The 26,136-nt window shown below is 44.2% G+C and overlaps 1 long non-coding RNA gene, 6 other non-coding genes and 1 pseudogene across 8 annotated transcripts in view; 6 read left to right on the top strand and 2 right to left on the bottom strand.

Annotated features, from left to right (window-relative positions):
* The window catches only part of LOC108350703 (uncharacterized), a 145,372-nt gene that overhangs the window by 44,399 nt on the left and 74,837 nt on the right, over positions 1-26,136 (top strand). The gene's annotated exons all lie outside the window — the stretch shown is intronic.
* On the bottom strand, positions 1,208-1,279 carry Trnac-gca (transfer RNA cysteine (anticodon GCA)). Its single transcript has one exon. It is a non-coding gene; the product is annotated as a tRNA-Cys (tRNA).
* Positions 2,187-2,258, bottom strand: Trnac-gca (transfer RNA cysteine (anticodon GCA)). The gene has a single exon. It is a non-coding gene; the product is annotated as a tRNA-Cys (tRNA).
* Trnac-gca25 (transfer RNA cysteine (anticodon GCA) 25) lies at positions 13,216-13,287 on the top strand. The gene has a single exon. It is a non-coding gene; the product is annotated as a tRNA-Cys (tRNA).
* Trnac-gca24 (transfer RNA cysteine (anticodon GCA) 24) lies at positions 14,197-14,268 on the top strand. The gene has a single exon. It is a non-coding gene; the product is annotated as a tRNA-Cys (tRNA).
* Fgfr1-ps1 (fibroblast growth factor receptor 1, pseudogene 1) lies at positions 15,131-17,549 on the top strand (annotated as a pseudogene).
* On the top strand, positions 20,987-21,058 carry Trnac-gca23 (transfer RNA cysteine (anticodon GCA) 23). Its single transcript has one exon. It is a non-coding gene; the product is annotated as a tRNA-Cys (tRNA).
* On the top strand, positions 23,745-23,816 carry Trnac-gca22 (transfer RNA cysteine (anticodon GCA) 22). The gene has a single exon. It is a non-coding gene; the product is annotated as a tRNA-Cys (tRNA).

Genomic DNA, 26,136 nt, shown 5'->3' with positions numbered 1-26,136 from the left:
GCTCAGGAAGGCTGGCACAAGAGTCCCTGAATCATTAATGTAAACTGTGCTATGACTTGGTTATTATGAGTTGTGGCTCTGATTTAACCAATGTTTTTTCACATCTGTAGCATGGAGTTGCTTATATAAAATTAATAGGTATAAGGAAGTGTATCTGAAACATCCCTAGAGCTTTTTAAGAGATGCAGGTATGTCATCCTAAGGTATTGTTCGCAGAGGATCTGGTTTAGGTTTTATTGAGTAGGGACTAAGGACATTTGCTTCTCACCTACCTTATCCCACTTGCCATATGTTTTGAACCCAACAAAAGGGGGTTTCAGCTTCATAACTGGCCATGCAGGTCATTATTGCAATTCACAGAGTCCACAGCTGTTGATGACTTCACAAAGGACTCTCCAGTTCCACCCAAGCCAGCCGACAAGGAGGAAGCTTCCTGGTCAGTACCTTCTTGGTTCCCCATGTCCCGTGACTAATATGTCTGGTGTCTTCACCAATAGCATTTAGTGAGTGTGCTGGTAGGCATCTGAGAGCAATGGCAGTACCCTAGAATGTCCTGGGGATCTCAGAATCACCAGAGTTTAATGGAATTGCCCTACTCAGGGGATTAGGCTCTTCAAGAAGCCATAAATTGTCAAATAAGAAATCCCAGTGCCAGGTAAGGGATGCATCACTTTCAATTGTTAGTCAGAGGTGTCCTGGAGCCACAAACATTTCTTATCTCCTAGTTTCAAGTACGTCTGTTGAAAAGTTAACTACCATGATGATGTATATATCATCTGTACTTTGTAGCCTAGGGTTTTAAGATCTTCCCTTTGGTGTTAAAATTCTTTGATACTCCCTGTGGAGCTCATTCATTTTGATGAGTACTTGAAGAAAGTTAGGATGGAAACCCACATCTTTCTTTGTGAGAAATTTTCTTGTATTTTGTCCTTCCATCATTTTCTATTTCTGATCATTGTGCAAATGTGGGGTCAGGGTGTGGCGATTCAGTCTTAAAAGTTTATCCCTTTGTTTGGGAATTCTGTTAAGTTCTCTTAAGGCTAAGTCATACTCATAGAAGACATCAATTTACCTTGTATTATGCAGCCCAGAGAGGGAGGGTATACAGTTCATTCAAGAAACTCCAACTAATGAATATATCATGGGTTCATTGAAGACCCAATTAAGGTGGATTTCGCAAGTTCAGTACCAAAATCATATTAAAGCAAGGGGGCACCTGGATTTGAACCAGGGACCTCTTGATCTGCAGTCAAATGCTCTACCCCTGAGCTATACCCCCACTTTGTAGGTAAGGTAGCCTCTCATTAGCACCTCTTCAAGCATAGTGCCACACCCAGGCTTGCTATGTGTTTATGATCTACTGCTTCCTCTACTGATCTTGAACCTACCAGTAATTTTCTATTTGAGTTTGCCCTTTTCCCTTCTCCTCTCAAGTTTGATTAGCCCACGTAAATGCACCCCTCTCTCTGAGTGTGCTGCAGGTTGATCTCTCTCAGGTCTAGAAAGACACATAACTGTGGTGTTTTCCTTCAGTTCATGATTAACTTCTAAAATGGCCAAATCAAGAGCTGTGGATTCTGCGTCTTCATTAGCCAACCTGCAGTCCAGAGGGAACTTTATCTTCTAGGACATCAGGACAGTGCTCATTACTTCACTCCATCATTTATTCACTCAATAACATTCATGGAGTTCATTAGCTCTGGTCACTTATCAGCCATGGTGAAGACACAAAGAGAGATAAATCATTTCCCCTTTTTCCTCAGAGTCTTCGTATAAATAGGTATCAAATTCATGGATCAAAGTCTTTCCTCAGAAGGAGCAGGAGCCAAAGTACAAGCTAGGGGGAAGTGGAACTGAGGAGCACCCTATAGGGAGCTCTGAAGGGACTTCCTGAAAGGACATCTATGGAATGTTTCCAGAGGAAGAATCCACTCCTAAGCTTCACAGGACTCTGCTCTGACCTTCTGCACTGAGCGAGCCTTACAGCGCCTTGGAATGCAGCCCTGTGCCACAACATGTAACTTGCATGGGTCTCACAGTGGGTTTCTTACTATTTCCTGTCAGAGAAGAGAACAGAGATCAGGCTTGAGCAGAATACAGAGCACAGGGAAGTACAGTATGTTATGCAGCTCTGTGTTAACCAATTCTTCATATTTGGTCTCTTGTAAATAAAGGTGACAATAAGAAGGGGGCACCTGGATTTGAACCAGGGACCTCTTGATCTGCAGTCAAATGCTCTACCCCTGAGCTATACCCCCTTCTGCTTTATGTATATCTCATAAACATATCTGAAGTCATATGGCCACTTCCTAATGTGTGCTTCCCAGTAAACTAAAATATCTCCTTTCTCCTGTGAGGCCCAGCCCTAATCCAACTCTGTACACCTGTCTGTCAACTCATGACCAGCACCCTCCTATCCTATTTCACGGCCGAGACAGAACACAATCAGCTGGAAATCTGCATTCATCTCATCCTGCAGACCCACTTATATAAGCCATACTCAAAGGGGTGGTTTAAGCAGTTGATAGCTTTTGAGGGAGAGAGGACTGTTTTATTTAAAGGAGTGGCTCTTGGTAAGTCAATCCTAGTGCAGTGGAATACTTGGGACCCAGAAGCATGTGGACTTCACAAATTGGAGGAACAAATCCTGGGGTATAGAGGTCGATGGCTCTGTGAGGAGGAGGAGTTAAAGGACCTAGGTGAAGGTGAATAGGATCCAAATACAAATTAATTAATGTAAGTAATTAATGAAATTAATGAAAGTATTTTAAAATATATTTTTCTTCAGCAATAGGGTCTTACCGCCGGGTTGTGGAGAAGAACCAATACACAATGTCATGGGCATAACTTTTAAAAACATTGGCAGAAAGATCCACTCCATTAGATGGTACTCATTTCTAATTCTACTAACATGGTCATGAACCTGGGTCTAGCCTGAAGAGCTCACTTTACACCAAAGGGACCAAAGAAAAGGGAGATCTTCATCCCTCTGCTCATCTGACTGGGTCTCACCATCTCTCTGGATGTGATGGGAGCTGCTAGAGGCAGTCTAAACACACCATGTAACCTTTGACTTCCAGGATAAGCTTGACCAGGGTATAGATTCCACCATGGACAGTCTGTGTCCCTCCTGGGACAGATCATCTCTCTAGCAGAAGTTGTTTTATAAAACCAGAGAATTCTGGCCTTAATGACTGCTGAACAGGGAGTGACTTGCATGGTGTTGTGGGAGGAACGCTGTTTCTTTGTTAATGAATCTGTGCTGGTAGAAGAAAACATACAAATGCCCAAAGATCTCCTGCAAGATCTTCAGAGCATGCTATGTGCCCAACACCCCGACTCCATGGTACTTAAACACTCTGATAGCTTTTCCCCTCCTTATTTCTGTATTAGCAATTAGGGCTCTATTCCTCCTGGCATCCTGCTTCATCCAATTTCTAAAATGGCAGATAAGTAGCATTGCAAAAATCACTCGCAATCACTTCCTGATTCAATACCAAACCCTTCCCAACATAGAGGCTGATGACTATGATGACACCTCCTCCCTTATTCAACAAAAAAAGGGGAGATGTGGGGCCAGAAAGCTGTGCAACTATGGGAGGTAGTTTACAGCAATAGTCAGGTTGAGATGTGTCCAGACCCTACAAGTTTCATCCTGAGATGGACAGGGCTGCTTCCTCCTTACTCTGCACCAGAAGCTGACCTGGTCCCACACTTTTCTGTACCCAAATCCTGTGGAAGATAGAGCTAGACTCTCAGAAATGTGGACAATCCTGAGAGCTCTGGGAAGACCACTACTTCTGCTCACATTCCTGGCCCCAAGAACAACTTGTCTAGAGTCCTCTGGACACAGGAGCCTAGGAGTAGTCAGGGAGAGAATACTTCCCTTCTCTGCCTGTGCCCAGAGCAGAAAGCCAGTCACCAGGAGTACTGACACACTTGAGAGCCGAGGTAAGACCAACACTTCTACTCCGAGGGACCTGCCTGGAGCCCTCAGAACACACAAACCCAGGAGCAGTCTGGGACAGGACCCTTCCAGTTTCTGCCTTCGTCCAGAGCTGACCTGGTCCCACAGTTCTTTGTACACAGATCCCACTGGGAGAAAACCAGTCTCCAAGAGTGCTACTCACAGGATTACAGGAGGGTCAGGCCACTGTCAGAGACAGCAAGACCAGCTAACAACAGAGACAACCAGATGACAAGACACAAGCACAAGAACCTAAGCAACAGAAACCAAGACTACTTACCATCATCAGAGCCCAGTTCTCCCACCAAAGCAAATACTGGATATCCCAACACACCAGAAAAGCAAGATTTGGATTTAAAGTCTCATTTCATGATGATGATAGAGGACTTTAAGAGGGACATAAATAATTCCCTTAAAGAAATACAAGACAACATAGGTAAACATGTAGCGATCCTTAAAGAGGAAACACAAAAATCCCTTCAAGACTTACAGGAAAACACAACCAAACAGGTAAAGGAATTGGACAAAACCATCCAGGATCTAAAAATGGAAATAGAAACAATAAAGAAACAACAAAGGGAGACAACCCTGGAGATAGAAAACCTATGAAAGAGATCAGGAGCCATAGGCACAAGCCTCACCAACAGAATAGAAGAGATAGATGAGAATCTTAGGAGCAGAAGATAACCATAAAAACATTGACACAATAGTCAAAGAAAATGTAAAATGCACAAAGCTCCTAACCCAAAGCATCCAGGAAATCCAGAACACAGTGAGAGGGTCAAACCTGCAGATAATAGGTAAAGAACAGAGCTAAGACTCACAACTTAAAGGGCCAGTAAATGTCTTCAACAAAATTATAGAAGAAAACTTCCCTAACCTAAAGAAAGAGATGTCTATAAACATACAAGAAGCCTACAGAACCCCAAATAGGTTGGACCAGAAAATAAATTCCTCCTGTCACATAATAGTTAAAACACCAAATGCACAAAACAAAGAATATTAAAAGCACTAAGAAAAAATGTCAGGGGTTGAGGATTTAGCTCAGTGGTAAAGCACTTGCCTAGTAAGCCCAAGGCCCTGGGTTCAGTTCCCAGCTCTGAAAAAAAAATGTCAAGTAACATATAAAGGCAGACCTATCAGAATTATACAAGACTTCTTCTTTTTTTTTTTTTATTGAGTATTTCTTATATACATTTCGAGTGTTATTCCCTTTCCCGGTTTCCGGGCAAACATCCCCCACCCCCCTCCCCTTCCTTATGGGTGTTCCCCTCCCAACCCTCCCCCCATTGCCGCCCTCCCCCCCATAGTCTAGTTCACTCGGGGTTCAGTCTTGGCAGGACCAAGAGCTTCCCCTTCCACTGGTGCTCTTACTAGGCCATTCATTGCTACCTATGAGGTTGGAGCCCAGGGTTAGTCCATGTATAGTCTTTAGGTAGTGGCTTAGTCACTGGAAGCTCTGGTTGGTTGGCATTTTTGTTCATATGGGGTCTCGAACCCCTTCAAGCTCTTTCAGTCCTTTCTCTGATTCCTTCAACGGGGGTCCTGTTCTCAGTTCAGTGGTTTGCTGCTGGCATTCGCCTATGTATTTGCTGTATTCTGGATGTGTCTCTCAGGAGACATCTACATCCGGCTCCTGTCGGTCTGCACTTCTTTGCTTCATCCATCTTGTCTAATTGGGTGGCTGTATATGTATGGGCCACATGTGGGACAGGCTCTGAATGGGTGTTCCTTCAGTCTCTGTTTTAATCTTTGCCTCTCCCTTCCCTGCCAAGGGTATTCTTTTTCCTCATTTAAAGAAGGAGTGAAGCATTCACATTTTGATCATCCGTCTTGAGTTTCGTTTGTTCTAGGGATCTAGGGTAATTCAAGCATTTGGGCTAATAGCCACTTATCAATGAGTGCATACCATGTATGTCTTTCTGTGATTGGGTTAGCTCACTCAGGATGATATTTTCCAGTTCCAACCATTTGCCTATGAATTTCATAAACTTGTTGTTTTTGATAGCTGAGTAATATTCCATTGTGTAGATGTACCACATTTTCTGTATCCATTCCTCTGTTGAAGGGCATCTGGGTTCTTTCCAGTTTCTGGCTATTATAAATAAGGCTGCAATGAACATAGTGGAGCACGTGTCTCTTTTATATGTTGAGACATCTTTTGGGTATATGCCCAAGAGAGGTATAGCTGGATCCTCAGGCAGTTCAATGTCCAATTTTCTGAGGAACCTCCAGACTGATTTCCAGAATGGTTGTACCAGTCTGCAATCCCACCAACAATGGAGGAGTGTTCCTCTTTCTCCACATCCTCGCCAGCATCTGCTGTCACCTGAGTTTTTGATCTTAGCCATTCTCACTGGTGTGAGGTGAAATCTCAGGGTTGTTTTGATTTGCATTTCCCTTATGACTAAAGATGTTGAACATTTCTTCAGGTGTTTCTCAGCCATTCAGCATTCCTCAGCTGTGAATTCTTTGTTTAGCTCTGAACCCCATTTTTAATAGGGTTATTTGTCTCCCTGCGGTCTAACTTCTTGAGTTCTTTGTATATTTTGGATATAAGCCCTCTATCTGTTGTAGGATTGGTAAAGATCTTTTCCCAATCTGTTGGTTGCCGTTTTGTCCTAACCACAGTGTCCTTTGCCTTACAGAAGTTTTGCAGTTTTATGAGATCCCATTTGTCGATTCTTGATCTTAGAGCATAAGCCATTGGTGTTTTGTTCAGGAAATTTTTTCCAGTGCCCATGTGTTCCAGATGCTTCCCTAGTTTTTCTTCTATTAGTTTGAGTGTGTCTGGTTTGATGTGGAGGTCCTTGATCCACTTGGACTTAAGCTTTGTACAGGGTGATAAGCATGGATCGATCTGCATTCTTCTACATGTTGCCCTCCAGTTGAACCAGCACCATTTGCTGAAAATGCTATCTTTTTTCCATTGGATGGTTTTGGCTCCTTTGTCAAAAATCAAGTGACCATAGGTATGTGGGTTCATTTCTGGGTCTTCAATTCTATTCCATTGGTCTATCTGTCTGTCTCTGTACCAATACCATGCAGTTTTTATCACTATTGCTCTGTAATACTGCTTGAGTTCAGGGATAGTGATTCCCCCTGAAGTCCTTTTATTGTTGAGGATAGTTTTAGCTATCCTGGGTTTTTTGTTATTCCAGATGAATTTGCAAATTGTTCTGTCTAACTCTTTGAAGAATTGGATTGGTATTTTGATGGGGATTGCATTGAATCTGTAGATCGCTTTTGGTAAAATGGCCATTTTTACTATATTAATCCTGCCAATCCATGAGCATGGGAGATCTTTCCATCTTCTGAGGTCTTCTTCAATTTCTTTCTTCAGTGTCTTGAAGTTCTTATTGTACAAATCTTTTACTTGCTTGGTTAAAGTCACACCGAGGTACTTTATATTATTTGGGTCTATTATGAAGGGTGTCGTTTCCCTAATTTCTTTCTCGGCTTGTTTCTCTTTTGTGTAGAGGAAGGCTAATGATTTATTTGAGTTAATTTTATACCCAGCCACTTTGCTGAAGTTGTTTATCAGCTTTAGTAGTTCTCTGGTGGAGCTTTTGGGATCACTTAAATAAACTATCATATCATCTGCAAATAGCGATATTTTGACTTCTTCTTTTCTGATCTGTATCCCCTTGACCTCCTTTTGTTGTCTGATTGCTCTGGCTAGAACTTCAAGAACTATATTGAATAAGTAGGGAGAGAGTGGGCAGCTATACAAGACTTCTTACCAGAGACTATGAAAGCCAGAAAATCCTAGACAGATGTCATACAGACCCTAAGAGAACACAAATGCCAGCTCAGGCTACTATATCCAGCAAAACTCTCAATTAACATAGATGAGAAACCAAGATATTCCATGACAAAACCAAAGTTACACAATTCTTTACAGCAATCCAGCCCTACGAAGGATAATAGATGGAAAACTCCAACACAAGGAGGGAAAGTACACCATAGAAAAAGCAAGAAAATAATCTTCTTGCAACAAGCCCCAAAGAGGAGAAACATACCAACATAATCCCACCTCTAACCACCAAAATAACAGGTAACAAAAATCACTATTTCTTAACATCAATGCACTCAATTCCCCAATATAAAGACATAGACTAAGAGACTGGATACATAAAGAGGACACAGCATTTTGGTGCATATAGGAAACACACATCAGTGACAAAGACAGACAATACCTCAGAGTAAATGGCTGGAAAACAATTTTCCAAACAAATGGTTCAAACAAGCTGGAGTCGCCATTCTCAAATCGCATAAAATCAACTTTCAACCAAAAGTTATCAAAAAAGGTAAGGAAGGACACTTCATATTCGTCAAAGGAAAAACCCACCAAGATGAACTCTCAATCCTGAATATCTATGCTCCAAATGTAAGGGCAGCTACTTTCATAAAAGAAACCTTACTAAAGCTCAAAGCACACATACTAGTGGGAGACTTCAACACCCCACTCTGATCAATAGATCATGAAAACAGAAACTAAACAGAAACATAAAGAAACTAACAGAAGTTATGAACCAAATAGATTTAACAGATAGTTATAGAACATTCCATCCTAAAACAAAAGAATATACATTTCTATCAGCACCTCATGGTACCTTCTCCAAAATTGACCATATAATCAGTCACAAAACAAGCCTGAACCAATAAAAGAAGATTGAAATAATTCTATGCATCCTATCCAATCACAACAGACTAAGGCTAGTCTTCAATAACAACAAAAATGACAGAAAGTCCACATATTCTGGAAGTTGAACAACACTCTACTCAATAACTTGGTGAACAAAGAAATAAAGAAATTAAAGACTTTTTAGAATTTAATGAAAACGAAAGCACAACATACCCAAACTTATAGGACACAATGAAAGCAGTGCTAAGAGGAAAACTCATAGCTCTGAGAGCCTACAAAAAGAAACTAGAGAGAGCATATGTCAGCAGTTTGACAGCACACCTAAAAGCTCTAGAACAAAAAGAAGCAAATACACCCAAGAGGAGTAGAGGGCAGGAAATAATCAAACTCAGGGCTGAAATCAACCAAGTAGAAATAAAAAGAAATATACAAATAATCAATAAAACCAGGAGCTGGGTCTTTGAGAAAATCAACAAAATAGATAAGCACTTAGCCAGACTAACCAGAAGGCACAGAAAGAGTATCCAAATTAACAAAATCAGAAATGAAAAGGGAGACATAAAAACAGAATCTGAGAAAATTTTAAAAAGAAATCACTAGATCCTACTGCTAAAGCCTATGTTCAACAAAACCAGAAAATCTGGATGAAATGGGCAATTTTCTACACAGATATCAGATACCAAAGTTAAATCAGAATCAGATAAACCATCTAAACAGTCCAATAACTCCTAAAGAAATAGAAGCAGTTATTAAGTGTCCCAACCAAAAAAAAAAAAAAAAAGCTCAGTGGAGAATTCTATCAGACCTTCACACCAGTACTGTCCAAACTATTCCACAGAGTACAAACAGAAGGAGCACTACCCAATTGCTTCTATGAAGCCACAATTACACTTATACCTAAACCACACAAAGATGCAACAAAGAGAAAGAAATTCAGACCAATTTCCCTTATGAATATCAATGCAGAAATACTCAACAAACCAAATTTGCAAACCAAATTCAAGAACACATCAAAACCATCATCCATCATTATCAAGTGGGCTTCATCCCAGGTATGCAGGGATGGTTCAGTATCCGGAAATCCATCAACATAATACACTAGATAAACAAACTCAAAGAAATGAAAAAAAGACATGATCTCATTAGATGCTGAGAAAGCATTTGACAAAATTCAACACCCCTTCATTTTAAAAATCTTGGAAAGATCAGGAATTCAAGGCCCATATCTAAACATAGTAAAAGCAAAATACAGCAAACCAGTAGCCAAAATGAAACTAAGTGGAGAGAAATTTGAAGTAATTCCACAAAAGTCAGGGATTAGACAAAGCGGCCCACTCTTTCCCCACTTATACAATAAAGTACTTAAATTCCTAGCCAGAGCTAGGAGATAAGGAGGTCAAAGGGATACAGATTGAAAAGGAAGAAGTCAAAATATCACTATTTGCAGATGATATGATAGTATACTTAAGTGAACCTAAAAGGTTCATCAGAGAACTACTAAGTCTGATAAACAACTTCAACAAAGTGGCTGGATATAAAATTATCTCAAACAAATCAATAGCCTTCCTCTACTCAAAGGATAAATAGGCTGAGAAAGAAATTAGGGAAATGGCACCCTTCACAATAGTCAAAAATAATATGAAATACCTCAGTGTGACTCTAACCAAGCATGTGAAAGATCTGTATGACAAGAACGTAAAAATTCTTAAGGAAATTGAAGATCTCAGAAGATGAAAAGATGTTCCATGCTCCATTTTGCCAAAAGCAATCTATAGATTCAATGTAATCCCCATCAAAATTCCAACTCAATTCTATAGAGTTAGAAAGAGCAATTTTCAAATGTATTTGGAATAACAAAAAACCCAGGATAGCGAAAACTATTCTCAACAATAAAAGAACTTCTGCAGGGGATCACCATCTCTGACCTCAAGCTATATTATAGAGCAGTCATCATAAAAACTGCATGGTATTGGTACAGAGACAGGCAGGTAGATCAATGGAATAGAATTGAAGACTCAGAAATGAACCAACACACCTGTGGTCATGTAATCTTTAACAAAGGTGCTAAAACCATCCAATGGAAAAGAGACAGCATTTTTAACAAATGGTGTTGGTTCAACTGGAGGTCAGCATGTAGACAAGTACAAATTAATCCATTCTTACCATGCTGTGCAAAGTTTAAGTCAAAACTGGATCAAGAACCTCTACATAAAACCAGATACACTGAAACTAATAGAAGAAAAAGTGGGGAAGAACCTCAATCACATGGGCACTAGGGAAATTTTCCTGAAGAGAACACCAATGGCTTATGTTCTAAGATGTAGAATGCACAAATGGGACTCCATAAATTGCAAAGCTCCTGTAAGGCAAAAGACACTGTCATTAGGACAAAATGGCAACCAACAGATTGGGAAAAGATATTTACCAATCCTATATCCCATAGAGGGCTAACTAATATCCAATATATACAAAGAACTGATGAAGTTAGATTTCAGAGAGTTAAAAAACCCTATTAAAAATGGAGTACAGAGCTAAACAAAGAATTCTCAGCTGAGGAATATCAAATGGCTGAGAAGTACCTAAAGAAATGTTCAACATCCTTAGTCATTTAGGAAATGCAAATCAAAACAACCCTGAGATTCTACCTCATACCAGTCAGAATGGCTAAGATCAAAAGCTCAGGCGACAGCAGATGCTGGTAAGGATGTGGAGAAAGAGGAACACTCCTTCATTGTTGGTGGGAGCTGGTACAACCACTCTGGAAATCAGCCTGGAGGTTCCTCAGAAAATTGGACTTACTACTACCTGAGGACCCAGCTGTACCACTCCTGGGCATATATCCAAAAGATGCTCCAACATATAACAAAGACACATGCTCCACTATGTTCATAGCAGCCTTATTTATAATAGCCAGAAGCTGGAAAGAACCCAGATGCCCTTCAACAGAGAAACAGATACAGAAAATGTGGTACATCTACACAATGTAGACTAATCAGCTATCAAAAACAATGAATTCATGAAATTCATAGGCAAATGGATGGAACTAGAAAATATCCTGAGTGAAATAACACAGTCACAAAAGAACACACATGGTATGCACTCACTGATGAGTAGATGTTAGCCCAAAAGCTCAGATTACCCAAGATACAATCCACAGACCACATGAAGCTCAAGAAGAAGGAAAACCAAAGTACGGATGCTTCAGTTATTCTTAAAAGGGGTGACAAAAATATTCATAGGCGATATGGAGACAAAGTTTGGAGTAGAGACAGAAGAAATGATTGTTCAGAGCCTGCCTCACCTGGGAATTTAGCCCATATACATACAGCCACCAAACCCAGACAATATTGCTGATGCTAAAAAATGCATGCTGACAGGAGCCTGATATAGCTGTCCTGAGGGGCTCTGCCAGAGTGTGACAAATGCTAGCAGCCAACTATTGAACTGAGAATGGGATCTCCATTGGAGAAGTTAGAGAAAAGGTTGAAGGAGTTGAAGGGGCTTGCCACCCCATAAGAACAACAATACCAACCAACCAGAGCTCCCAGGGACTAAACCACCATCCAAGGAGAACACATGGATAGACCCATAGCTCCAGCTGCATATGTAGCAGAGGATGGCCTTGTTGGGCACCAATGGGAGGAGAAATCCTTGATCCTACCAAGGCTGGACCCCCCCCCCAGTGCAGGGGAATGTCAGGGCTGGGAGGTGGGAAGGAGTAGGTTGTTAGGGAGGGGGAACACCCTCATAGAAGAAGGGGGAAGGGGAAGGGGATTGGGACTTTATGAAAGGGAAACCAGGAAAGGGGACACCATTTTAAATGTAAGTAAAACATATGCAATAAAAAAAAGGACTGAACAGCTGAAGGGGTTTCCAACCCCATAGGAAGAACAACAATATCAACAAACCAGATCCCCCAGAGGTCCCAGAAACTAAACCACCAACCAAAGAGTACACATGGATGGACCAATGGCTCCAGCCACATATGCAGTAAAGGTGGACTGATCAGGCATCAACGAGAGGAGAGCCCTTTGACCCTGTGAAGGCTCAATGTCTGCTGTAGAGGAATAGCAGGGCAAGGAGATCTGAGGGAGTAGGTAGGTTGGGGAAGACTCTCATAGAGGCAGGGGGAGGGAGGAAAGGATATGGGGATTCCAGAAGGGAAATCAGGAAAGGGGATAACATTTGAAATGTAAGTAAAGAAAATATTCAATAAAAGATATATACAAACAAGTTTGTGTAGAGGTGATAGGTTTGAAGGCTCAGGTAGAGGCCATAGTGTCAGCATTCTCTGTCCCTGCTCTGCTGATGCAGCTCCTCCAAAGGCCACCAAGGAATCATTGTGCTGCATGTGGGTTTTAGTTGAGTTGAGGGTTGAAACAGCTCCAGCTGAAGCCTCCTGCCTCAGCTAGGTCTTGAGCAGGAGAATGCTAGTTACTCCTGAGGACATGGTCATCAGATGTGCAGAGGCAGCTCAGGGCTGGGCCTCATAGGAGGAAGCAGATGATGGCAGAGCACCGGGAGGTGCACATGCCAGATGTTAACAGCCAGGGAGTGGCCATGCAGGTTCTGAGTGCCTGTGAGACATTAATAAACAGGTGGGGGTATAGCTCAGGGGTAGAGCATTTGACTGCAGATCAAGAGGTCCCTGGTTCAAATCCAGGTGCCCCCTACCACACATTTAATTTTTACTCATGGAGATACCACACACACACTCGTCCTATGTTTCTTCCATTCATTCCAGTCATGGACCTGACCAGAGTTACAGACCAGCCTGTCATGTGGATAAATGGCTGCCTTCCATCTCTTCCTACATGCTGACTGTCCCTCACATTCTTAATATCTGTCTCCCTGTTTCTCCATAGACCTAGTTTCTTTGGTTCTATTACTTTATAAATAGAAGGCAAGGATTATGAAAGAGAACTTAAGGATTTTCTAGGCCCAGCAGTTATAGTGACAGCCAGTGTCCAGGGACCAGAAAGGAAAGCCTACCCATAAACCTTTAATCCTCTTGGCCTATCAGGTGAATCTGTGGTTAGAACTAAGGAGACAAATCACAAAACCAGGCTGTGAATACTTCCCCTGTGTGCTCCTCTCCACTTTCCAGAGCCCACTCTTCACTTACTTCACCCGCAGAGGCTAAAGACTGCTGAGCTGCTGTACCAGGCAGAGAAGGATGCTGCAGTGTTGCTACTGACAGTGCCAGCTGTGGCCCTGTGAAAACTTTGTTACAGCTCATCTGCCTTCAGGGAAGGAAGAGAAAGGTGTTTGGGGGCCAAGGTGGAAGGCAGTTGGCCAGCTAAAGAGCTAACCCAGGACAGAAGTGTGAAGTGGGCTCAGGGTCTGCAGGCTGCTCTTCTCCATTTCCTTTGCTGATGATGCTATTCAAGAATGGGCTGAGAAGGTGTATATACCTAGTTTATATGGGTGTAGGGAAACTTTAGCTGAGGAAGGCATCTTGTCTGTCAGGTCAGACAGCTTCTGAGATATAGGTTTGTGAGCATCTGTAATTTAACTTTATAGTCAGTACTAATGGATCACCACTCAGATGTGACAATTATGTGTGTACACTGGTACCAATGGGGGTATAGCTCAGGGGTAGAGCATTTGACTGCAGATCAAGAGGTCCCTGGTTCAAATCCAGGTGCCCCCTTTTTGTCTGATTTTGGAAACTAACTGTCCATATTCATAGTATAGACCTACTCTCTCTCTTGACTCGTGACTTGAGATTCACCCCAGTGGAGGACACAGCTGTGTTATTGTCCATCAGATCCCTCACACATAGCTGACCATGTGTTCATTGTCTCTCAAGTATTTTAGGTGAGAAAGTCTTCTACAGTTTTAGAATGTAGAGTAAATTTCATAAACCCAAAAAGCTAGGTTTTATTCGAAAGAACCATCAATGGTCCTCAGATTATGGAATCAAGACACAGACGAATTGGGCAGTAGCTGTGGATCCTAAAGAAGATGGAGTTATGCATACTGAGCTGGTAAAACAGTTGAGGACATCCAGGTGATTCATCAGAGCTGGGAATATGGGAGTTCTGGCTCTCAGAAGGGGGAGCATAAGACCATGAGGATTCCATAGCTCACAAGTTTCCCAAGATGCTCAAGGGCCTGGTTGTTATCCAGTGGTGGCTCATGACTGGCATCTGTTCTACAGGTTCAGCATTTGTACTGTAGGAGCCGTGTGTCTGTATTCTAACTGTTACTCTTTGGAATAAAGTCCCTGGGGATGCTAGGGGGTGAAGTGGGAGTAGGTGGGTGGGTGGGGGAGCACCTCTTAGAGGCAAAGGAGAGAGGGGATGAGTGGGGTGTTAGGGAAGGGGTAGGAGACAACATTTGAAATATAAATAAATGTAAATTTGAAATGTAATTAATTAAAAAATTCTGGCTGAGGCAGTAATGGAGACTGAAGCTAGAGGACCTATGACCTTTTTACCTGTTTTGTTGTTGTTGTTGTTGTTGTTGTTGTTTGTTTGTTTGTTTGACACACAGTTTCTCTGTGTAGCCCTGGCTGTTCTGGAATTCACTCTGTAGACCAGGCTAGCCTCGACCTCAGAAGAGATCTGCCTGGGATGAAAGCTCAACCCTGGGGAGTCCCTGTGGAAGTGGAGTCTCTCCTGGTCCACCCATGGCCTGCTACAGCTTCACTGTCGGCTGCGCAATGATGTGCAGAGCATCAACTCGCTGTGGGTGCAGCTGGTGGAGAGCAGTCGCACCCACATCACAGGGGAGGAGGTGGAGGTGCAGGATTCCATCCCCGCTGACTCTGGCCTCTACGCTTGTGTGACCAGCAGCCCCTCTGGTAGCGATACCACCTACTTCTCCGCCAATGTCTCAGATGCACTGCCATCCTCGGAGGATGATGATGACGACGATGATTCCTCCTCAGAGGAGAAAGGGACAGACACCACCAAACCAAACCATAGGCCTGTAGCGCCATACTGGACATCCCCAGAAAAAATGGAGAGGAAACTGCACGCAGTGCCAGCTGCCAAGACGGTGAAGTTCAAATGCCCGTCGAGCGGGACACCCAGCCCCACTTTGCGCTGGTTGAAGAATGGCAAGGAATTCAAACCTGACCACTGAATTGGAGGCTACAAGGTTCATTATGCCACTTGGAGCATCATAGTGGACTCTGTGGTGCCTTTCAACAAGGGCAACTACACCTGCACCATGGAGAATGAGTATGGGAGCATTAACCACACCTACCAGCTAGATGTTGTGGAGCGATCCCCTCACCGGCCCATCCTTCAGGCAGGGCTACCTGCCAACAAGACCGTGGCCCCGGGCAGCACCGTGGAGTTCATGTGTAAGGTGTACAGTGACCCACAGCCTCACATCCAGTGGCTGAAGCACATCAAGATGAACGGGAGTAAGATTGGTCCAGACAGCTTGCCATATGTCCAGATCCTGAAGACTGCTGGAGTTAATACCACCGACAAGGAAATGGAGGTGCTTCATCTACGGAATGTCTCCTTTGAGGATGCAGGAGGGTATACGTGCTTGGCAGGTAACTCTATTGGACTCTCCCATCACTCTACATGGTTGACCGTTGGGAAGCCCTGGAAGAGAGACAAGCCATGATGACCTCACCTCTGTACCTGGAAATCATTATCTATTGCACCGGGGCCTTCCTGATCTCCTGTATGCTGGGGCCCGTCGTCATCTACAAGATGAAAAGCGGCATCAAGAAGAGCGACTTCCATAGCCAGATGGCTGTGCATAAACTGGCTAAGAGCACCCTTCTGTGCAGACAGGTAACAGTGTCAGCTGACTCTAGTGCATCCATGAACTCTGGGGTTCACCTGGTTTAGCCTTCATAACTCTCCTCCAGTGGGACCCCCCATGCTAGCTGGTGTCTCTGAATATGACCTCCCTGAAGATCCCTGCTGGGAGCTGCCCCGAGACAGACTGGTCTTAAGAAAACCGCTTGGCAAGGGCTTCGGGCAGGTGGTATTGGCCGAAGCCATCGGTCTGGATAAGGACAAACCCAACCGCATGACCAAAGTGGCGGAGAAAGATGTTGAAGTCTAATGAAACAGAGAAGGACCTGTCAGACCTGATCTCGGAGATGGAGATGATGAAAATGATCGGGAAGCACAAGAATATCATTAATCTGCTGGGGGTGTGCACCCAGGATGATTCCCTCTATGTCATCGTGGATTATGCCCCCAAAGGCAATCTTTGGGAGTATCTGCAGGCCCGGAGGCCTCCTGGGCTGGAGTAGTGCTACAGCCCCAGCCACAACCCCGAGGAACAGCTGTCTTCCAAAGATCTGGTGTCCTGTGCCTATCAAGTGGTCTGGGGCATGGAGTATCTTGCCTCAAAGAAGTTTATACACTGAGACCTGGCTGCTAGGAATGTCCTGGTGACAGAGGATAAGGTCATGATGATCGCAGACTTTGGCCTAGCTCGAGACATTCACCATATCGACTACTATAAGAAAACCACCAACGTGGCTGCCTGTGAAGTGGATGGCACCTGAGGCATTGTTTGACTGGATCTACATCCCAGAAGGATGGGTGGTCTTTTGGGGTGCTCTTGTGGGAGATCTTCCCATACCCCAGTGTGCCTGTGGAAGAACTTTACAAGCTGCTGAAGGAGGGTCATCGAATGGACAAGCCCAGTAACTGTACCAATGAGCTGTACATGACGGTGCGGGACTGCTGGCATGCAGTACCCTCTCAGAGACCTACTTTCAAGCAGCTGGTGGAAGACCTGGACTGCATTGTGGCCTTGACCTCCAACCAGGAGTATCTGGACCTGTTCATGCCACTGGATCAGTACTCGCCCAGCTTCCCCAACACACGGAGCTCTACCTGCTCTTCAGGGGAGGACTCTGTCTTCTTTCATGAGCCATTACCTGAGGAGCCCTGTCTGCCATGACACCCCACCCAGCTTGTGAATGGTGGACTCAAATGGCGCTGATGACCAACCGTCCCTAGCCTTCCCCCATTCTGTCATCACCCGTGCCCATCACCTGCAACTCCCCGTTGTAAACACTGTCTCCTTCTCCTTTGTGGCTGGCAAGAACCAGTGCCTGACTGAGGCCTTCCTGTGTAGCTTACCCCTCCATCACCCACAAGACCCCTCTCTTCCTCTTCTTAGCCTGCTGTGTGAGAGAGGAGCCAAGAGGCAGGTACTTGCTGGTGGCTACTTCCTCCTTCCCAAGTGTTAGACCAAGACCAACCCTGCTGCCTGGCACTGCTGGGAGGTCTCTGGAGTGGAAGCAAGTGGCATAGGTGTGCAGGCAAGAGCTTCCTGGATGTTCTTGTTGATCCATCAGTCCCTTGTGTTCTGGTGGCAGGGGCCTTGGGGCTCCTGAAGCACCGAGGATTCTGTTTAGGCCTTAACCAAAGGTGGCAACCTCTGCTCCAGATGGATGGTACCAGTAGCTTCTTAATTCCAATACTAATTTGCTTTGCTGACCAAATACCTGGTACCAGAAGACAGGAAGTCAGTGATTGGGAGCAGGGATGTGCCCTGGGGCTGAGCCCTAGACTTGGGTGCTCTGTACATAGCTATGAAGAAAACACAAAGTGTATAAATCTGAGTATATATGTCTTTCTAAAAGGGTCGTTACTAGAGATTCACCCATCGGGTGAGACGCTCCTGGTGGCTGGACCCGAGGCATCACTTGCTACATATTAAAAACAAACAAACAACAAAAAAAAAAGGAAAGTGTTTTTTAAAAAGTCATATATTTTTTGGCACTTTTGCTGTTTTATTTTTTTTTTCTTTTTCTTTTTTTTTTTCCGGAGCTGGGGACCGAACCCAGGGCCTTGCACCACTGAGCTAAATAAATCCCCAACCCCATATACGCATAGGTAATCTTTTTTTTTTTTTTTTTTGGTTCTTTTTTTTTCCGGAGCTGGGGACAGAACCCAGGGCCTTGTGCTTCCTAGGCAAGCGCTCTGCCACTGAGCCAAATCCCCAACCCTTATTTTTTTAAATTATGTTTTAAACCTATTTTCAGTTTAGGTCCCTCAATAAAAATTGCTGCTGCTTCATTTAAAAAAAAATCCCAACAATGATCCCGACATTTTGGCAGCTGTTGCTACAGCTCAGTGTGAAGGAACAAGCAGATCCTGACCACGCTGGAGCTCCCTATTGGACCCCAGATAGCACCTCTTCCTGTCTTTTCACTGAAGACACAGAGGGAACATGCAACCTCTCCACTGATATGCTGATGGCTTCAGCTCTTTCTACAGAGTGACAGAGATTCCATACAACCAAACACAGAAATAAATCAGCACAGCACTGGGTCACAATGCCCCCTTCTCTCATGTGTGTTGCCACGAGTGGACAAAATCCACTAGAGTTTTGGAGGATATTGGCTCCAACGTGAAAGAGAAGGTCCATGTCTCCCTTGAGCCTTTGTTGGGATATTTTTCTGTCACAAGTGGCAGAGCCTAGGAAGATCCAATGCTGGATCCAGGGATCTTCTCCAACATTCATCCGAAAAACCCCGGGTTGGGTTGATGGGTAGTAGTCACCGTATACCAACTGCAAGCCTGTATGTTTATATTTCAAACAACACAACCACGTTTTCCTTAAAAAGTTCATTTATACACATACACACACACATACATGTACACAAACACACACACATACCTACATGCACACAAACACACACACATGCACGCACAAACACACAGGCACACACACATACACACGTGCACACAAACACACACATGCACGCACACACACACACACACACACACACACACACACAATTTCTCTCAAAACTGGATACTAAGCCTCTGCTGACTCTATAGTGAGTTGGTCAATGGTAACTTCCTGCTCTGTCTCTGCAATGCTTATGTGAACTTTGTGTTATTTGCTTTTAATTCTGTAAGAATTCACCAATGTGGCTCCTAAACCTGGTTTTGGTGTAATGGTTTTTTCTTTTTTCTTTTTTCTTTATTTTCGGAGCTGGGGACTGAACCCAGGGCCTTGCAATTGCTAGGCAAGCGCTCTACCACTGAGCTAAATCCCCAACCCCTTGGTGTAATGGTTTAACTACTTTGCATAAATCTTGTTCTATGAGTAAAATATACAACAAAAGTATATTTACTAGGTAAATTATGAATGAATATTTTCCAAAAAGAAACATTTTGTGGTTTTCCTCAGCAGCTTATGCAAATCACAAACACTGTGCCAGGGCCTCCCTGAATCCTCCCCTTGTTCTCTGTCTCCACAGACTACATCCCTGGCATCTCTGTTGGGGATGGGTCCACACAGCAGAGATTTCTGGCCCCACTTTGGTTGATTCTGTAGGCTGAGCTCTGACTGATAAAATAGCCAGTCTTTGTACCTGGTCCCTGCTGAGCTAAAGGTTTGGGACCAGCATGAGGTTAAATTGTTCTCAGATTTAGAGATTTTATTTCAAATTTAGGGCCAGGAAATGATAAAGTTCAGGAGAGCAGAGGCTGAAAAAAGTCACAGAAAAGATTCCCAGTGTAAGCATGTGCTGAGGGTCAGAGTGGGGTGCGGAGAGAATAAATGGGAGGAATTTGCAGGCAAAATCTCAGGGGGGAACAGAGCAGGACTCCGGCCCTGCACACTGGTTCTCCAATTGAGCGTCCATGGATGCTGAGCAGCTAAGGCTGCAGTGTGCTGGGCATGGAGGGACTCTAAGGGGTCGGCCTATGGGGAGGACATGGTGAATCCAAGCCTGATAGAGTCTGGTCTGAAGGAGGTGGGTCAGGTCTTCTAGCCACTGCAGATGTCACCATGTGTTCTACATCCTCGGGTGAGGCAGTGCAGGTGACCTGTGCCAATGAGGGAGTCTACAAAGTCCTAGAAAGAGCAACACAGGACATTAATCTCAATCACGCCCTGCTCCAGGACTGTCACCTGCTGATCACCTTATCAGTCACTGTCCTGCATCACGCTTCACTCACTATGGTCTCCAGATGTCCTTCATCATATCTGCAGTCTCTCCATTACTTGGTCATTTAGCAGGAGTGTTTTATTTGTCCCTCATATACCCTCTGGCCAAGGATTTCTCAGTGGATAGAGAACTTTCCCCTCTGTCTACTCCTGCCTCTCACTCACCTGCAAAGGTCAGCTCAGCAGCCAGCGTGTTTGCTTATGGCTCCTTCAGTAATATTGAAGGAGGTCAAACAGCTTCAGCTGAGGCCTCCTGAGTTTAATGTCCCTGCCTCAGCTAGGGTCTAAGGCAGGGGAATGCTAGTCACTCATGAGGACATGGCTGTCAGATGTGCATAGGCAGCTCAGGACTGAGCTTCATAGGAGGAAGCAGATGATGGCAGAGCACTGTCGGGTGCACATGCCACATGTTTACAGCCAGGGAGTGGCCATGCAGGTTCTGAGTGCCTGTGAGACATTAATAAACAGGTGGGGGTATAGCTCAGGGGTAGAGCATTTGACTGCAGATCAAGAGGTCCCTGGTTCAAATCCAGGTGCCCCCTTCCTAAGGTTTCTTTTAGATGTTAATCAAATGTTGTAAGTAGTCAAAAACAACCAAATAAAATCCCTATTATCTCATTGTCCCTTGCCCTGTGTGGTGTCCTGGTCTGTGCCCACGTGTGCAGTGGATTTTACTCAGGCTCAGTTTCCGTGATGTTTTCTGAAACTAAATCAGGTCAAAGTCACTTATGCTAGTGCATGGATTGTCCTCTAAGGCAGTGACCTCTTGGGTCACTCAGTGTACGAGGTAAAGCTTAGATTAAACTACTAGAAGAAAAAGTAGGAAAGAGCCTCTAACACATGCGAACTGGGGAAAATTTTCTGAACAGAACACCAATGGCTTATGTTCTAAAATCAAGAATCGACCAATGTGCACTCATAAAATTCCAAAGCTCTTGTAAGGCAAAGGACACTGTCATTAGGACAAAACAGCAACCAACAGATTCGGAAAGATCTTTACCAATCCTACATCTGACAGAGGGCCTATATCCAATATATACAAAGATATCAAGATGTTAGACTCCAGAGAATCAAATAATCCTAATCATAAATGGCATACAGAGCTAAAAAAAGAATTCTCAGCTGAGGAATATCGAATGACTGAGAAGCACCTAAAGCAATGTTCAACCTCCTTAGTCCTCAGGGAAATGCAAATCAAAACAACCCTGAGAATTCACCTCACACCAGTCAGAATGGCTAAGATCAAAAACTCAAGTGACAACAGGTGCTGGTGAGGATGTGGAGAAAGAGGAACACTCCTCCATTGTTGGTGGGATTGAAGACTGGTACAACCACTCCGAAAATCAACTGGAGATTCCTCAGAATATTGAATATAGTACTACCCTGAGGACCAAGCTATACTTCTTCTGGGCAAATACCCAGAAGATGCTCCAACATATAACAAGGACACTTGTTCCACTATGCTCATAGCAGCCTTATTTATAATAGCAAGAAGCTGGAAAGAACCCAGATGTCCCTCAACAGAGGAATGGATGCAGAAAATGTGGTACATCTACACAATGGAATATTACTCAGCTATCAGAAACAATGACTACATAAATGCATAGGCAAAAGGATGGAACTAGAAAATCTCATCCTTAGTGAAATAACCCAATCACAAAGACCACACTTGATATGTACTCAGTGACAAGTGGATATTAGCCCAAAAGCACAAAATAGCCAAGATACAGTCCACAGAACACATGAAGCTGAAGAAGAAGGATGACCAAAGTATGGATCTTTCAATTCTTCTTAAAAGGGGGAACAAAAATATTCATAGGAGGAGATATGGAGACAAAGTTTGGAGCAGAGACTGAGGGATTGGCCATTCAGAGCCTGCCCCACCTCGGGATCCAGCCCATATACATACAGCCACCAGATAATATTGCTGATGCCAAGAAGTGCATGCTGACAGGAGTCTGATGTAACTGTCTCTTAGAGGCTCTGACAGAGCCTGACAAATACAGAAGGGAACGCTAGCAGCAAACCATTAAACTGAGAACAGGATCCCAATTGGAGGAGTTAGAGAAAAGATTGAAGGAGCTGAAGGGGCTTGCAACCCCATAAGACCAACCGTACCAACAAACCAGAGCTCCCAGGGACTAAACTACTACCCAAAGAGTACACTTGGACAGACCCATGGCTCCAGTTTCATATGTAGCAGGGTCCCCTTTTCGGGCACCAGTGGGAGGAGAAGTCTTTGATCCTGCCAAGGCTGGACCCCCCAACTGTAGGGGATGTAAGAGCAGGTAGGTGGGAAGGGGAGTGGTTGGAGAGGGGTATACCCTCATAGAAGAAGGGTGAGTGGGGATGAGTTTGGGGCTTTATGTAAGGGAAACCGAGAAAGGGGATACCATTTGAAATGTAAATAAAAAATAATCAACAAAAAAAGATGGAGGTGAAGGGGTTTTCAACCCAATAGGAAGAAAAACAATATCAAAAAACCAGAAACACACACACACACACACACACACACACACACACACACACACACACACACACACACACATACACCCAGAGCTCCTGGATTTGAAACCATCAACCAAGGATTATACAGGAGTGGAGCCATGGCTCCAGCCACATATGTAGCAGAGGATGGTCTTATCAGGCATCAGTGAGAGGACAAGCCCTTGGCCCTGTGAAGGCTCACTGCCCCCGTGAAGGAGAAATCCAGGGCAGAGACATGGGAGGGAGAGGGTGGGTGGGTGAACACTCTCATAGAGGCAGGGGAAGTGGGGAAATTATAGGAGGATTCCAGAGGGGAAATCGGGAAAGGGGATAACATTTGAAATGTAAGTAAAGAAAATATTCAATAAAAAGTATGTGTTATCAAGTTGGTGTAATCCTGATATGTTTGAATGCTCAGGTAGAGGCCATAGTGTCAGCAATCTCTGTCCCTGCTCTGCTGATGCAGCTCCTCCAAAGTAAGTAAGCCAAGGAGCTACTGTGTAGCATTTGGGTTTGAGTTGAGTTGAGGTTTGAATACCCACCCACCAGCTAGGTCCTGAGCAGGAGAATGCTAGTCACTCATGGGGACATGGCTGTCAGATGTGCAGAGGCAGCTCAGGGCTGGGCCTCATAGGAGGAAGCAGATGATAGCAGAGCACTGGCAAGTGCACATGCCAGATGTTAACAACCAGGGAGTGGCCATGCAGGTTCTGAGTGCCTGTGAGACATTAATAAACAGGTGGGGGTATAGCTCAGGGGTAGAGCATTTGACTGCAGATCAAGAGGTCCCTGGTTCAAATCCAGGTGCCCCCTAACAAAAGTTTTTTTTTTTTTTTACTCATGGTGATATCATACACACTCAGTCTTATATTTCTTCCATTCATTCCAGTCATGGACCTCACCAGACCTGGGATCTACAATCCAGCCTGTCATGTGATAGATGGCTGTCTCCCATCTCTTCCTACATGCTGACTGTCCCTCCCATTCTTATTACTTATGTCTCCTGTTTCTAGTTTCTGTGGTTCTTGTGACTTGTGGATGTGTAAATATGATGTTAAGTAAAAGACAAGAACTATAAGGGAGAATTAGGGACTTTCTAGGCACAGCGGTTACAGTGACAGCTAGCTTCTAGGGACCAAGAAGGAGGCCTAACCATAAAAGTCTGTGCCTCCGGGGCTATCTGGTGGATCTGCAGTCAGAGCTAAGGCGGTCAGTCACAGAATCTGGCTGTCTGTGTAGGGTGGACGTCTCCCCTGTGAGCTTGTCTGCCCTTTCCAGAGACCACTGCTCCCTCACTTCACATCCTGAGACTAAAGACTGACTGAGTTTCTGTCCCAGGCAGAGAGGGATCCTTTAGTTTTGCTACTGACAGTGCCAGCTAGGACCCTGTGAGAACTCTGAGTGACAGCCCATCTGTCTTCAGATAAAGAAGAGCTGGGAGTTTGGGGGTCCAGAAGAAGGCAGTTGGCCAGCTCAGGAGCTAACCCAGGACAGAAGTGTGAAGTGGGCTCAGGGTCTGCAGGCTGCTCTTCTCCATTTCCTTGGCTGATGATGCTATTCAAGGATGGCCTGAGAAGGTGTATATACCTAGTTTATATGGGTGTAGGGAAACTTTAGCTGAGGAAGGCATCTTGTCTGTCAGGTCGGACAGCTTCTGCAAAGTGGGTTTATGAGTATCTATAATTTACCTTTAGTCAGTCCTAATATATTGCCAGTGAGATGCACATTATTAACTGTATACACCGGTATCAGTGGGGGTGTAGCTCAGGGGTAGACCATTTGACTGCAGATCAAGAGGTCCCTGGTTCAAATCCAGGTGCCCCCTTCTCATGTGATTTTGGAAACTATGTGATAACATTGATAGGTAGTCCTACTTTCCCTTTTCACTCAGAGTGCTTGACATTCACCTCAGTGAGAGCACAGTGCTGTTGTCACATATCAGATACCTTTGTGGCAGGTGGCTGTGTGTATTCACATGATCTCAACTCTTTCTGGTGAGCAAAACTCTAATACTTTTAGAATATAGATGGAGTTACTGAAACCTAGAAAAGCTAGGTTTTTTTTTTTTTTTAGAAAGAACCATCAGTGGTTCTTAGAACATAGATTCCAACACACAGAAGCATTGGGCCGCATCAAAGTATTGTAAAGTAAATGATGTAGGGGATGCTGGGATGCTATTTCATCATAATTGGAGACGTGGGATCAGTGTATCAGAGCTGGAAATGTGGGATTCCAGGCTCGCAGGGGAGGGAGAATAAGAGCCCCACGGTGCACAGATCCCAGCACTCCCAAAGGCTCATGGGCCTGGTTTGTATCTAGTGTGGCTCATCGCTGACGTCTGCTCTGCAGGCTCAGCATCCAGGCTGTAGTAATCATGTCTCCATGTGCTAAGTGTTACTCCTGAGAATGTGTTTCCCATGGACCATCGTGACTGTCTTGGCATCTGTTGCTATGGTTCAGTGTGAGGGCCAAGGAGAGCCTGGCCATGCTGGAGCTCTGCCTCATACCGTGGACAGCTCCTCTGCCATCCTTGTTACTGAAGACACAGGGAGCATGCAGACCCCCACCATCCTGCATTGTTCTGAGGTCCTCAACTCCTTCTACAGTGACAGAGAAAAACCAAACACAGACTCAAAGCAGCACAGTGCTGGGGTCACAGTGTCTCTCTCTCTGGTGTGTATTGTCACATCAGTGATGTTTTGGAGGGTACTGGCCCTTCCCCAAACTTGAGAAAAAAGTTCCGTGAGTCACATGAGTCTTTATTGACATTTTTTCTGTTACAGGTAACAGAAGCTAGGAAGAGCCAATGATGAATCCAAGGCTCTTCTCAAAGATTCATCTGAAACCCTGTAGTGGATTGGTGGCTAGGAGTCATGAATACCGATTTTATATTTCTAATACTACAACCACATTTTTCTAAAAGTAGGTCATTTGAACATCCCCCTTACACACACACACACACACACACACACACACACACACACTCCAGTTTTCTCTCAAACTGGATATTAAGTTCGTGCCTAATTTTGTGGTGAATTGAGCGATAATGACTGCTGCTCTGTCTCTGCCAACCCTGTGTGAGCCTTGTGTTACTGGCTTGTGTATATGTAAGAACGTACTGGTGAGGCTTCTC

This window comes from Rattus norvegicus, chromosome 4 (genome assembly GCF_021556685.1).
Source record: "Rattus norvegicus strain SHRSP/BbbUtx chromosome 4, alternate assembly SHRSP_T2T, whole genome shotgun sequence".
NCBI lineage: Eukaryota > Metazoa > Chordata > Mammalia > Rodentia > Muridae > Rattus > Rattus norvegicus.
Note: the sequence above shows the minus strand (reverse complement) of the source record. Positions and strands in the feature narration are given on the sequence as shown.